The sequence below is a fragment of the Pseudonaja textilis genome, chromosome 4 (assembly GCF_049901715.1).
Source record: "Pseudonaja textilis isolate UNSWEBS1 chromosome 4, rPseTex1.2, whole genome shotgun sequence".
In the NCBI taxonomy this organism is placed as follows: Eukaryota; Metazoa; Chordata; class Lepidosauria; order Squamata; family Elapidae; genus Pseudonaja; species Pseudonaja textilis.
Window position 1 is genome coordinate 51,926,688 of NC_141993.1, and position 12,470 is coordinate 51,939,157.

At 41.2% G+C, this 12,470-nt stretch overlaps 1 protein-coding gene across 1 annotated transcript in view; it reads left to right on the forward strand.

Annotated features, from left to right (window-relative positions):
* HS6ST1 (heparan sulfate 6-O-sulfotransferase 1) overlaps positions 1-12,470 on the forward strand; it is a 195,552-nt gene that overhangs the window by 97,166 nt on the left and 85,916 nt on the right. The gene's annotated exons all lie outside the window — the stretch shown is intronic.

Below are 12,470 nucleotides of genomic sequence, written 5' to 3' on the forward strand. Positions count from 1 at the left end.
ATATGATTCCTGTATCACATTTTTATACTGTATAAAAAAAAGCAGGCAAAGAAATAGTATTATTATTATTTATATGAAAGACTGGCTGTCAAAAATAAATTGTGCCCAGAACTACTGCTTCCTTGATACAGCAGCACACAATTGGCTTTCCTGTTCCTTAGAGTGATTGTTTTGGCACTTGTAAAAATGCTAAAGAATACTATGTTTGTCCTTCCGGCTTCAGAAATGGGATAAATTAACCTTGGTAGTGATCTCCAGTGTCAGAATAATTCATGTCATAAGACTGTACCAAAAACGTACCTTAGAAAACAATAACAAATCAAACATTGACTCAAAGCTGGCATGTCTTATGGTCCCAGCCTCTATTTGCATTGTGTTTTCAGGTGGGTTTCTAAGGAATATTCTGAGCCAAAGTAAATTAACTTGTTATAATGAATGATTCCTGAACAGGATGTTTTTAATGTAACCCAACATTTTCTTTAATAATTCTTCATAGGGTTTAACCCATTCTTCAAAGAGTTTGAATCTCTTGCTCCTTAAATATGCAGTGTGTGAATTTTTTCAAAATCAATATTAAATGTTTACTTTAGAAACCTTAACAATATTTTTGGAAAGTATTATTAAGAACAGGCTAAGAAGTGTAACAAGTATGTATGTCACATTGTTTCCAAATAGTTTAGCTGATATTTCAAAAGTGTTTTTTAATTGACCAGAAATGGCAGACTGCACAAAAACTGTGTTTTATAGAAGGATTAAGTCAGATTATAGTTATGAAAGGGTCTGTGTTCACATATCACTCTAGACTTCATAGTAATTGTTCAGAAAAACCACATCAGCATTCCTCCTCTTACAATATTCTGAACTTTAAGTCAAATAGTTTGGATGGCTGTCAACCAAACCATCAATTCTCAATCATTTCCCTGGGAAAACTGGAACATGTTAAATTGTGCAAGATTGCACTACAGTATATGATCCCGAAATTGATAATTTGATAAAGGAAGTTATAAAAAAAACAGACTACAAATAGTCCTTGACTGTTCAGATTTACATCAGCCCTGAAAAAAGTGAGTTTTAGACTAGATTAGATTAGATTAAATTAAACTAACAGAGTTGGAAAGGACCTTGTAGATAATCTAGTCCAATCCCATGCCCAAGCAGGAGCCTGTACACCATTTCTGACAAATGGCAATCCAATCTTTTCTTGCATGGACATATGACCATTTTTCATCCTTAACAACTGTTGCGGCATCCCCATGGTCATGTGATTAAAATTCAGGTGCATGGCAACTGACTCATATTTATGACAGTTGCAGCAGTCACTTCCTGGAGTCATGTTGTGACCTTCTGACAAGCAAAGTCAATGGGGAAGCCAGATTCACTTAACTTAGTAATGTGTTACTAACTCAACAACTGCAGCGATTTACTTAACAACTGGTGACAAAAAAGGTCATAAAACATGGCAAAATTTACTTAACAAATGTCTCACTTAGTAACAGAATTTTTTATGGTCATAAGATGAGGACTACCTATAATGTGGATATCCATTGTTGTGTCTAAACCTCTAAAGATATAAATGGATTTTTTGGGTGATTGGTGGAAATTGAATTAGTGCTCTCAATCTGGGCAGTTATTGACAATTCCAGGCCTTAAGCTACTAAATTGTTCTATTAATAGTGAAAGAAATTACAGGGAGGTTTGCTAATCTTTCTGTAACAAGCGTCTACTAGTTCAAATTCTCTGTTAACAATGTAGTTGTTGATATATGAAAGATATAAAGGGAAGCTGATGTTTATTAAATCTGTTAGATTTCTCACCCATTTTGTAGTTTTAGTAGTAATTCATTTGTGGGGTTAACAAATCATGATGGAAACTGTTATCCAATATTTCATCATGCCTCATCTCTCTCAACAGCTAGAATATGTCTTGGATTTTCATCTGCATTTACATTTCAGATGTACATGTGAAGCTACTACTGCTTTTAATTTGTCTTTGCCGTAAAAGAATAAGCTTATTTTGTACTAGTAAAAATCATTAGAATTTAATGAGTTAAGCCTGTTAAATGGAATTCAGATGTATATTTATCGGAACAATAGGAACAATCCACATGAAGAATGATCATGAAGATAAAGGTATTTTTAAATTTCTAAATTTAATTAAATTAAACTGCAATTAAGAAAAATAGGAAATATAAGGGTGAGATAAAAAGAAAACAAAATATAAGCAGTGATAGGAGATACGTTTATTTTCAATAATTGCTCAACACAGATAAGATATATCTCTATCAAATTTTGGAATATCTCTGCTGTGTATTTTAATTTATTTATCTCTATTTTTCTCATCTGTTTTAAGTTCAGATGTTACACTTCAGTTACACTTCAGTTTAAAATTAGCCTGATTTTCAAGGCAGATGTTGAAAATAAGACATATTTCAATACAACATAGAATCATATTGTCTTTTTAAGCACTAGGGTCTTAATTAATTTACTCTATTTTAGGAAGTAACTGTCTTTTCAATTACACTATTGATTTTCCTGCAGCGTTAATCATTGATGGAGATATTCAGAGTTAGGATGGATAAACCAGTTGATTTTAGACTCACATGTTTCATTAATAAATATTTTCTGAGCTAAAGTGTTTCTTCATTCGTCCATATAAGAAAAAAAAACTTTTGAACTTTTAAATTATTTTTAAAAATTTTATAAAACAAATGTTTTGCATTTTTTGTTATTTTACAGTAAACATTTATGTATACATTTTCTTTAGCATATCAATTTTGCTATTTTGGGGAACTGAGATATGGGATGCAAATTTTTGAAGACACTGAAAGATTAAGGTATAATTTGAGTCTCTGGATGAATCTAAAACTGCGAGTCAGAACAGCTCTCTCAAAAATAAGAATAAGCGCAATCCTTGAATCTTTGCCAAGATAACAGTGTTCTTACATAGCTAAATGTCTATGGAGATTCTCAGTCATGGTTGTCCCAAAGGTGCATTTTTCAAGAGGCAACTGGACTTTCTTGTTTTCCTTTGAAGACATTTCACTTCTCATCCAAGAAGCTTCTTCAGCTCTGACAGGATAGTGAGGAATGGAAGGATTTATAGATTTATATTCTTCACAGTCACTTGCATTCTTTTAGAGAGTCATTGAGACAGTCCTTTCCACAGTTCCAAGAAAGCTCCACACCCATTTGCACTACTCAGGTGACCTTGAGGACACAGACAACCCACTTAGTGGCCTCAATGTCTCTCTAAAAGAATGCAAATGACCAGCTGTCTGCAAGGAATGTAAATCCTTCCATTCCCCAACATCCAGTCAGAGCTGAAGAAGTTTCTTGGATGAAAAGTGAACCATCTTCAAAGAAAAAACAAAAAAGACCAGTTGTCTCTTGAAAAAGCATGTTTGGCACAGTGTTCTATCATAGGTATACCTTCAGAAACACAAAGGGCAAAAATATTTCGTAAACCCTAGAAAAGAAAGTAGTATTCAGAAAAGATTCAGGTTAGCTCTGCCCTGATCCACTAGGTATAAGAGGGAGGGGAGGAAAACTATATCTGCAAATTTACTGTAGACCATTTCAATAAAGTATAGTTCTAATCTTCCAATATAATCAGTTTTGTGATCTGGTCTAGGTACATATGAAGCAGGGTGGTTGAGTAGCTTCTTTAGAAAACTCCTGCAAAAGGACCCTAAATTGCCATTCTGTCTGATCATTGTGTAAATATAATTTACTGTATTAAAATTACTCTATGCGCTTCTAAACTAACCAAAAGTCAGTTAACATGCACTTCTGATTCATGGCCTTAAAATCAAATTAATATCCAGCAACATAAATATTCTGGGGGTTTGGTAGAGACAGATTATGAGAAACTCATTGCAACACAGGTCACATAACTTGCATATTTGTGGACAGGGTTGGAGCAGAAGTACAAAAGTTTTGCACCATGATTCATGACAGACATTTAATCATTTTCACATCCTTGCAGTTTGTCCTGGATGTTATATCTGATAGTAGTAATTCTTAAGTGGCAGATTTAACTGAGTGTGGATGTACAGTCATACTACAAAAATAAATAACGAGGATTTGTATGTGCTTTGTTTTAACCAAGGTCTTATTGAAACAGTAACCAGAGCAATGTCACTTAAAGTTGCCAAGTTTGAAAAACACTGTTTTATAAAATATGGGCAGCCCTATACATTTTTCTAATAATTTTATAATAAATACCATTCTTGAGATCTTTAGTGTGTCGTTGTTTGAAATATTCAAGAAATTAATATTTTCTCATGGCATCCATCCATTATAAAAGTCGAGATGACTGCTGCAATTCCCCACTCACCCCACTCACTCCTGTGTTTTCTTGCTTTTAGAGAATTCTATACTCACTTATTCTTATAAAAATTATATGAATTATAAATTATTCCAAGTGAAAAGCTAACTTGATTTATAAGTTACATGTCTAATATGCTTACTGTCATAGTCTGGCACCAATTAAAAAATGTAGTAGAGATGGTAAATGTAAGACGTACTGTATGTTGGAAATAATTCTCCTGTCGTATGCTGTAACTGAGCAGAGAAGACAGACTACAGCTACATTATAATTTCATAGTATAACTGTTAACAGCTACTGTAGGATAGCACTATAATATAATTCTAGTGTTTTGTTCCTAATGGATTAGGGTTTCTGCATCTGCAATTTGAACAGGACAGGACATGCTTGAATGATCCATTAATCATCAAGTAGGTATCCAGATTTTAGTTTAGCATCCCAGATTAACTCAGTATAGTTGATTATAATTGTTTGTTGTGTGAAACCATAAAATAGGAATAATTTGAATATAGGACCTGTTTGGTCTAGTGCAGGGGTGTCAAACCTGTGTCATCACAGCGGCATCATGTAACATATCACAGCTTTTTCTCTTTTGCTAAACTGGGCATGGGTTTGACAGTCCTGGTTTGGTGGTTAAGGCCCCAGACTAGAAACTGAGAGATCATAAGTCCTAATCTCCCTTAGTCATGAAAGCTACATTGCGCAGGTCACTTAGCTCACCTCACCTCCCAGGGTTGATATTATGAGGAAAAGGGCTATTAAATATGTTCACCAGCTTACGTTGTTTATATAAAAATAGTGGGATACAAAGTGAATAAATAATAGGGAATCTTCACTTAACAATTGGCTGTTTAACAATTGCTTGAAGTTACAATGGCCTCACAAAGGTCTTTGTGGCTTATAAAGCATATCCAACCATTGTAAAATATCACACACCCCTTCCCCCACATTTTGAGCATTTGGCAACTGCCTCACATTTATGACATAGATTTGCAGTGCTTTTTGCCATTTTACAGCAGAAGATGGTAAAAATGCTCATTGGATATGCTGGATTTACTTAACCAGATAGTTTGCTTAACAACCATAGTGACTCACTTTCTGACCATTGTAAAATCAAATCAGATCATGTAGTGACCCATTTAATGACCATTCTGACTTATGGCTAAAATTCCAGTCCAATTGTGCTCATAAATTGAAACTACCTGTAAATCAAGATTCACGGTGTATTGCTTGTTACTAGTTCTAATTCTGTTTGGTTCTGCAAGATACTATAAATCACCAGTTAGTTATGCTTATCTAGAGATAAATCTAACATCCATGCTTTCCCACCATTTCCCAATCAAAGCATCTGAAGATTGATGAGAGACCACAATACATGATGTATCTTATTTGAATTCTTAATGTTGCACAGCATATATATTTTAATCATCGCCCATCTTGGTAAAATAAATGGAAAAGGATAGTTGGCAAAGGATTGAATAGGTCCAGAGCCTATTCCCTGTAATTTTCATATTTACAATTCCCACAAAAGGTAGCCTCAGATTGAAATGTTTTTAGTTATAGACATAGTTAACTTTCCCCATGGATTCTCCATACATATTTCTAAAGAAGTGTAATTTGATCAAATTCAAGATTTGATTAGTTCCAGCTGTTGAAAGAAAAGCCAGCTAATTTTTGTTAGAATGCATGTTCTCTTAGAAATTAGAAATAATAATATAGGAATTCCTTAAGTGATAGGTCCAAGATAGATAAAAATCTTGCTAGACATGTTGGCCCCGTAGAACAAGAAACACGTGTTCACAGGACAACTAGCATAGACATGTCTGTGATCATTGCCCTTATTCATGAAGCTCCACATGTGTTTTTTATATTCCTACCTGGAAATAATTTTCATCTACATCATTGGAAAAGCCCAAATTATAAAGCTGTGTATTACATTTTAAACAGTAGTTGGTCCAAATAAAAAGGCAAAGTTTGCCTTGTTTTGTGTTTCAAGGCCTAAGTGACAGCGCTAATGAGAGGAAAGATTCCTGTTCTGCTTACACTTGGCAGTGGAATCATGTAAAATCTAGGAGGCTGCTAGGCTGACAAGCCAGGAGATGAAAGAATAAGTAACAACTGCTTTGAATTATTCAGTCCTGGGCCATCAAGTACTTTTGACCCTTCAATTGTAGCACATTCTGAATAATTGGAGGTGGGGAATGCCTCAGGGATATAAAAAAATACTGGTATCAATCTTTTACAAAGGTTTTTCAGAGAAACAGATTTTGGCTGAATGTTTGAAGAAACATGCCAATAATTAGAACACTTTGGATGGATAGTCTTGGTTAATTAGGAGCTCTTTGCTGAAAATATTGAAGCAAGGTTTGGACAGTCTAGCTGGATAATATCCTACCATACACATCCTGCATTAAGCAACAGATTAGACCTCCAATATTTTTTCCAACTCTAGAGTGACAAATGTCTATAACGGCAGTTCTACTGAATTGCCTCCGAGAGATTCTATATTTTACCTTTTTTTGTGCAAGAGAAGGAGCAACTGAAGCTTTCCTTGTCTGTATATCATGAATCTCTAGATTGCAGTCTGACAGTTTGTCTACACCCAGCTTCATTCTTCCATTTCCAATAAAAAGGAGGGTACATGCTTCTTTAATATCTCCTGCGTTTATATTCATGGATTCTAAATTATGAACACTACCCTTCAAACCCTTTTGGTCTGTAACATACATATCTATTACTTTACCCTCTGTGTTCTCTCCCTCCCCCTCCTTCTCCCCCCCCTCCCTTACCAGCAATTGCCCTTTCTATAGGCAACTTATTTTCTTGGTATACTCTTAGTGAAGGGTTAAATCTTGCATGAGTTGCTTGAAGTGGCTAAAGAGTTGGCACCAAATGTGGCTGGTTTTCAGGTTGCTACTAAGGATATGAAACCATGAAAGAGCGATAAATGACATTTCTTTTTCCATTAATCATGCATAGACCATGTATGTAACCCAAGGTTATGATACCTATCTTGCAGCACTTTGCAAATAATGGCATTGCCTTGCTTTTGGGTTTCAGAGATTAGAATTGGGCGTAAAAAATATTCCTTGTAGGCTACCACTTTCATATGAGGAAGACTTTTTACATTTTGGCAAATAGATAACAGAAATGTGTACACAGAATCTGTGGGATACATATTGCATTAACAAAATCATATTAAGGGAGAATGCTAGACTGTGAAAAGTACAGTAGCTGATAGGGAGAAAGAATAGTGGAAAGAAAATAAGCCTTAGCAAGTTGGTTGAAAGAATGTGGAAGTCTTAAAGTGCTAATCGCAGGGGGAGTATGAAAAGGTATTTGAATATCTGAAGAAGAAAGGCAAGTGCTAGAAGCCACATGACTAGAAATCCCAAACTCCCAGCAGAACAGACTTGTAAAATAAAACAAGATTTCCCAGGCACCAGTTTAATAGGCTATCAGATTGAATGGCCCAGTTGGGATAATCCCTACCTCTCCAGTTCATTGGGAAGAGTGGAATGTGAAGTTGGCTTTCACTAACTTTTAGAGACTCAGAATGCCAGAAGAATGCAACTTAAAATGATTGCAAGTTCCTTTATTTCATTTCTTTGCAAATAATATTTTTGTCCAGTTTGCACAAACACTGATCAAAATCTTAGTGCAAAAACCATTAAAATTCAAATTTCTTGGAATTTCATCTCTGAGCCTGTTAAGTGAATGTTTGGAAATCAAAGTCATATTCTTTCTCTTCTTTTCTTTAAAGACAACAAATTACAGTACTCATTTTTTTTCTGTTTTGTATATCTTGTGTGCTCATGTTCTCTTGCTACTTATCAAGCTAGATCTAATTTACAATTATCCTGGCTTGTGCTTGTTCTTTTTTTCTTGTTTTTTTCCTTTTTACTTTCTTCTGTCTTACAGTTTGACTTTATTATCTAAGCCATGCCACGGTAAAGAAACCAGTTTTCAGGATTCTTTTGCACTGTAATGCAAGCAGTGGTGGGATCCAAATTTCTTAACAACTGGTTATGTCAGCGTGGCCTAATTTGTGGGTGGTCATGTGACTGGCTGCGCGTGGCTTGGATGACCATGGCTTGGTGGTCACGTGATTGACTGGCAAACCAAACAAGTGGTCCTCGCTTAATGGCGGGTTGCTTAGCAAGTGTTCTAATTTGCGACTGACCTCCCCAGAGCTACTTGACCTGTTTTTGGAGTTTTAACAGCCATGCACACACACACACACTCCCTTCTAAACCTGCTATTCTATGATTCTGCAAGGATCTCCTGCTGGAGCAGGGGTTTGGACTCTTAAGATGACCTCCGAGATGCCTTCCAGCCCTAGATTGCTGTGCTGTTTCAGAGTCTCCTGAAGCCAGGGTTTGTGTCCTTCCTTCCTCTGCTTTTTTTCTCTTTCCCTCCCTCCCTCCATGTATTTAGCCATCCATATATCTCATTCACTTTCTCCTCCCTCCCTCTCTTTCTTTTTCTTTGTCTCTTCCTTCTATCTCTCCCTTTCTTTGTCTATCCCTTTTCTTCCTTTTGCTTCCTTTCTCTTTTCTCTTTCTTTTTTTTCTTGTCTCTCTCTCTCTCTCTCGCTTCCTCTCACTCCCTCTTTTTTTCTCTTTCCCTCTCTTTTTCTCTCTTTCCCTCTCTCTGTCTCTCTCTGTCTCTCTATGGCTCCTTACCCCCCTCTGTATTTCTCTCCCTCTCTCTGTCTCTCTCTCTCTCTCTGTCCCTCTCCCTATCTTCCCCCCTCTCTCCCCCACTCTGTGTGCATGTCTCTCTCTCTCTCAAAGCCACGGCTGGGCCAAGCCATCAAGCTTTCCTTGGTACTCTTCACTACTTCTTTTATTTCCAGACTGGCTGAAAAACAATTGACAGCCACAGTGGGAGTGTCCCTTCGGGCGACCTTTCTTCTTCTCCTCCTCTTGTGACTGGCAGCTGTGGCAGGTCCAGGAGGGTACATATGCATGTGGAGACCCTCAAACGAGCAGCCACCCGCCCTGCGCCCGGTTTTGCTGTGCTTTGGCACTTGCTTGAGGAGCATCTCCCTGCCAGTGTGCACCTCCCAGCCCCACACAGCCACCGGTTGCGAGAGGAGGAGGAGGAAGGTCACCCGAAGGGACCCTTCTACCACAGCTGGCGATCATTGTTCAGCCAGTCTGGATTCCAAAAAGAAGAAATGAAAGAAGTACAGCCGTGGCTTTGAGAGAGAGAGAGAGAGAGAGAGAGAGCTAGTGACCTGGCCACTTCACTATCCTTTGCCGTTGCCCTTACCTTCTCAGGCCCGGCAGGCAAGGGAGGGTGAGGGGCAGGGCCAGCTGCTTTGGGCAAGGTGAAGAGGCGGTGACCAAGCACGGGTGAGTAGAAGCCTGGGAGCAGTGGCTCCTGGCTCAGCCAGCCTGAGGGACTTTGAGGTCGGATGGCCTAGAGTGGCTGAGATCCAAGTGAACATTGCACTGTGGGTTCACCTGAATGCCCACTTCTTTGATATTGGGTTTACGGAGCCACAGGGTAAGGCCTGGGCTGACGTGTGACAGCAGCACCTTTAGCTGCGTTCGCTTGTAAGTGTCCAAATAATCCAGCAATTATTTGGACACTTACAAGGAGGAATCGCTCAGGTAGACCTCCTCCCTTTGCAGTCCTTCTCCTGCAGAAAATGGCCATTCCCTGAGCTAAGATTAGGACTATTCCGAATGGTCCCAGTTCGGTGCGGAGAGGGCAGCTCCTCCTGACAATCCCCCTTTCCCCCGGTACTCTGATTTCCCTCCACCTCCTTCTCCAGCTTCTCCCTCAACTTCGAAATCATGATGCCTGTTGCTGACACAGGTGCAACCGGGTGGGTGTGGCGGGGCCAATCGGGGTGATTGTTCCAGGTCCAACAAAGGGGCTGCAGGTGGGAGAGGGAAGGGGTGGCAGGCAAAGGGGCCATGCGGGCAGTAAAGTATCATGCTACTTGGTTGCCCACCCCCACCTCTGCCCTCCACTGGCAAGGCCCAGAGCTGCGGTGAACCTGAGCTAAATTTCACTGTACCAGAGAACATGTGGAGAGGCTGCTGGGAAAGCAAGAGAGTTTTTCCTGGCACAATGAAAAGTTTTCCAGTTCCCCTCCAATAGGGAAACAGGAGGTTCCGGGTGGCAGAGAAGCATCCCAGTTGAATCTTGTTTCTCTCTGCTGCCTGGAGCTATGCCAGGAAAGACTGTCTTGCTTTCCCAGCAGCAGGAGAACATGAGCCTCTCCACATGTTCTCCAGTACAGCAAAATTTTGTTCAAGTCCCCACCAGTCTGCATCTCGCCCTCCCCCCCACCCTGGATTCACCGCAGCTGCTGGGCCTTACCTGCTGAGGGTTCGGGCGGTGGGCAGTGGTGGCAAAAGGCAAGTGGGGTATGGGGGGAGGAGACCGGCAGGTAGGTGAGTGGGCCCCCTCACTTACCCAGGGAAATCAGGCAGGGCCACAGCGGAAGGCATGCAGCAATGGCTGGCCTGGCGGGTGGGCAAAAGCAGTCTGCAGGCGATGCTGCGCATGTTACGATAAGGACTGACTGGGTGCGGAGGGAGAGGTGGGCGGAGAGGGGCGAGGCCAGCCAGTGGTGCGATTTGCCGGTTCTCCAAACTTCACAAAATCATAACCGGTTCTATAGAACCAGGCAGAACTGGTAGAATCCCATCCCTGAATGCAAGCATTGGGGTTCTGTTTTTTAGAATTTATGCAGCCCTTGGAAAGCACCCACTTTGCAAAATCACTGCCAAACTTTTTGTGAAGGTAGCAAAGGGTATTTGGAAGGAGCAGGAAGAGGAAAATAGGAAAACTGGCCTCCAGAGCTTATTAGGCCCATTTACTAAAAAGAAACCACTGCTACTGCCAGACTGAACAGCCTCTCCTAATTAAGCACAGGAAAGGGGCGTTGGTTCTTACCTGATACGCTTCTTTTCGTAGAGCTGTTGAGAGTGTCCAGGTTGGGAGGAGCTCCAGTCTCGGCTCACAGGCTGAGCTTGAGATTGAGGCACGCCTCTCACCATCACGTGGTCCTCCGGGCGCGCCCCAGTTTTGCGAAGACGAGAAGGAAGGTCCTGTTCTCATCTTACTCAGGAAAAAATATTAGTTTGCTCGGTCGAACAGCAGGGTTTCCCACCAGACGGCCTACGGGTGGGGCTGGACACTCTCAACAGCTCTACGAAAAGAAGCGTATCAGGTAAGAACCAACGCCCCTTTTCCATAGAGCTGTCTCGAGTGTCCAGGTTGGGACATACCAAAGCTTGGCTAGTCCTGCGGGCGGGCTCCCGTCTGGAATGGGACCTCTCCTGGAACCCTGATGACCCGCTGGAGGGCACGCCCAACAGGAGAACCCCTCGGAGGTTGGAATGCCTCAACGAGAGGGCCTGATGAAGGAGACGGGGCTGTCTAAAGGTAGCCCTGCCGGGATGCCACGGATGCTTACTGAGACCGTGGGGCAAGGAGACTAGGTAGAGCGGCCAAAACCTTGTCAGGGACCCGGCACGAGGAGCCCGGCAGAGGCGAGGATGGAAGTTCCCTGAGAAGACCTAGCCAGAGTGAGGGAGGCGCCCTCAATAACCGGAGGGTCACCTTGCAGGGTGGCGATGGGACGCCCTAGGGTGTTATGGGATAGACCCTGTTGGGAACCCCCTGAGAGAACTCCAGGTCAGAGTGATGGAGGGGAGACGTAAGGAGTTCCCAAACTGTGACCTGTGCTAGTGGGGACCAAGTTTGGTTCCGCCCAGAGCGAGGCGGTCGGCCCTGCTCAAGAGCCAACTGACCGAGGACCGCCCCAGAGGGAACTAAGGGTAGTAGTGAGGACCAGGGCAAGGGGTCCGTGTATCTGGATTATGAGGCTGTGGGCGGGGCCCAGAGAAGGAACCCCAGCTAACATGGGGTGGAGATAAATGTGTTGCCGCCAGATGCCCTGGGGCAAGGTGAGGAGGACAAGGGTGCTCCAGACTATGAGCCTGCGTCCGGGAGCCGTATGGTCTACCGGGAGTCTTGGTATGGAGAGGTAAGGCAGATATGAGGATTAGGCTTCCCCAACGGTTTGGGCAAGGCTGAAGAGAAAGAGATTTTGCAGGAGTTAAGTGTCAGAGTGGAGCCAGACTAGGCGAGAAGCCTGAAGAGGATTGGCTTTCTCG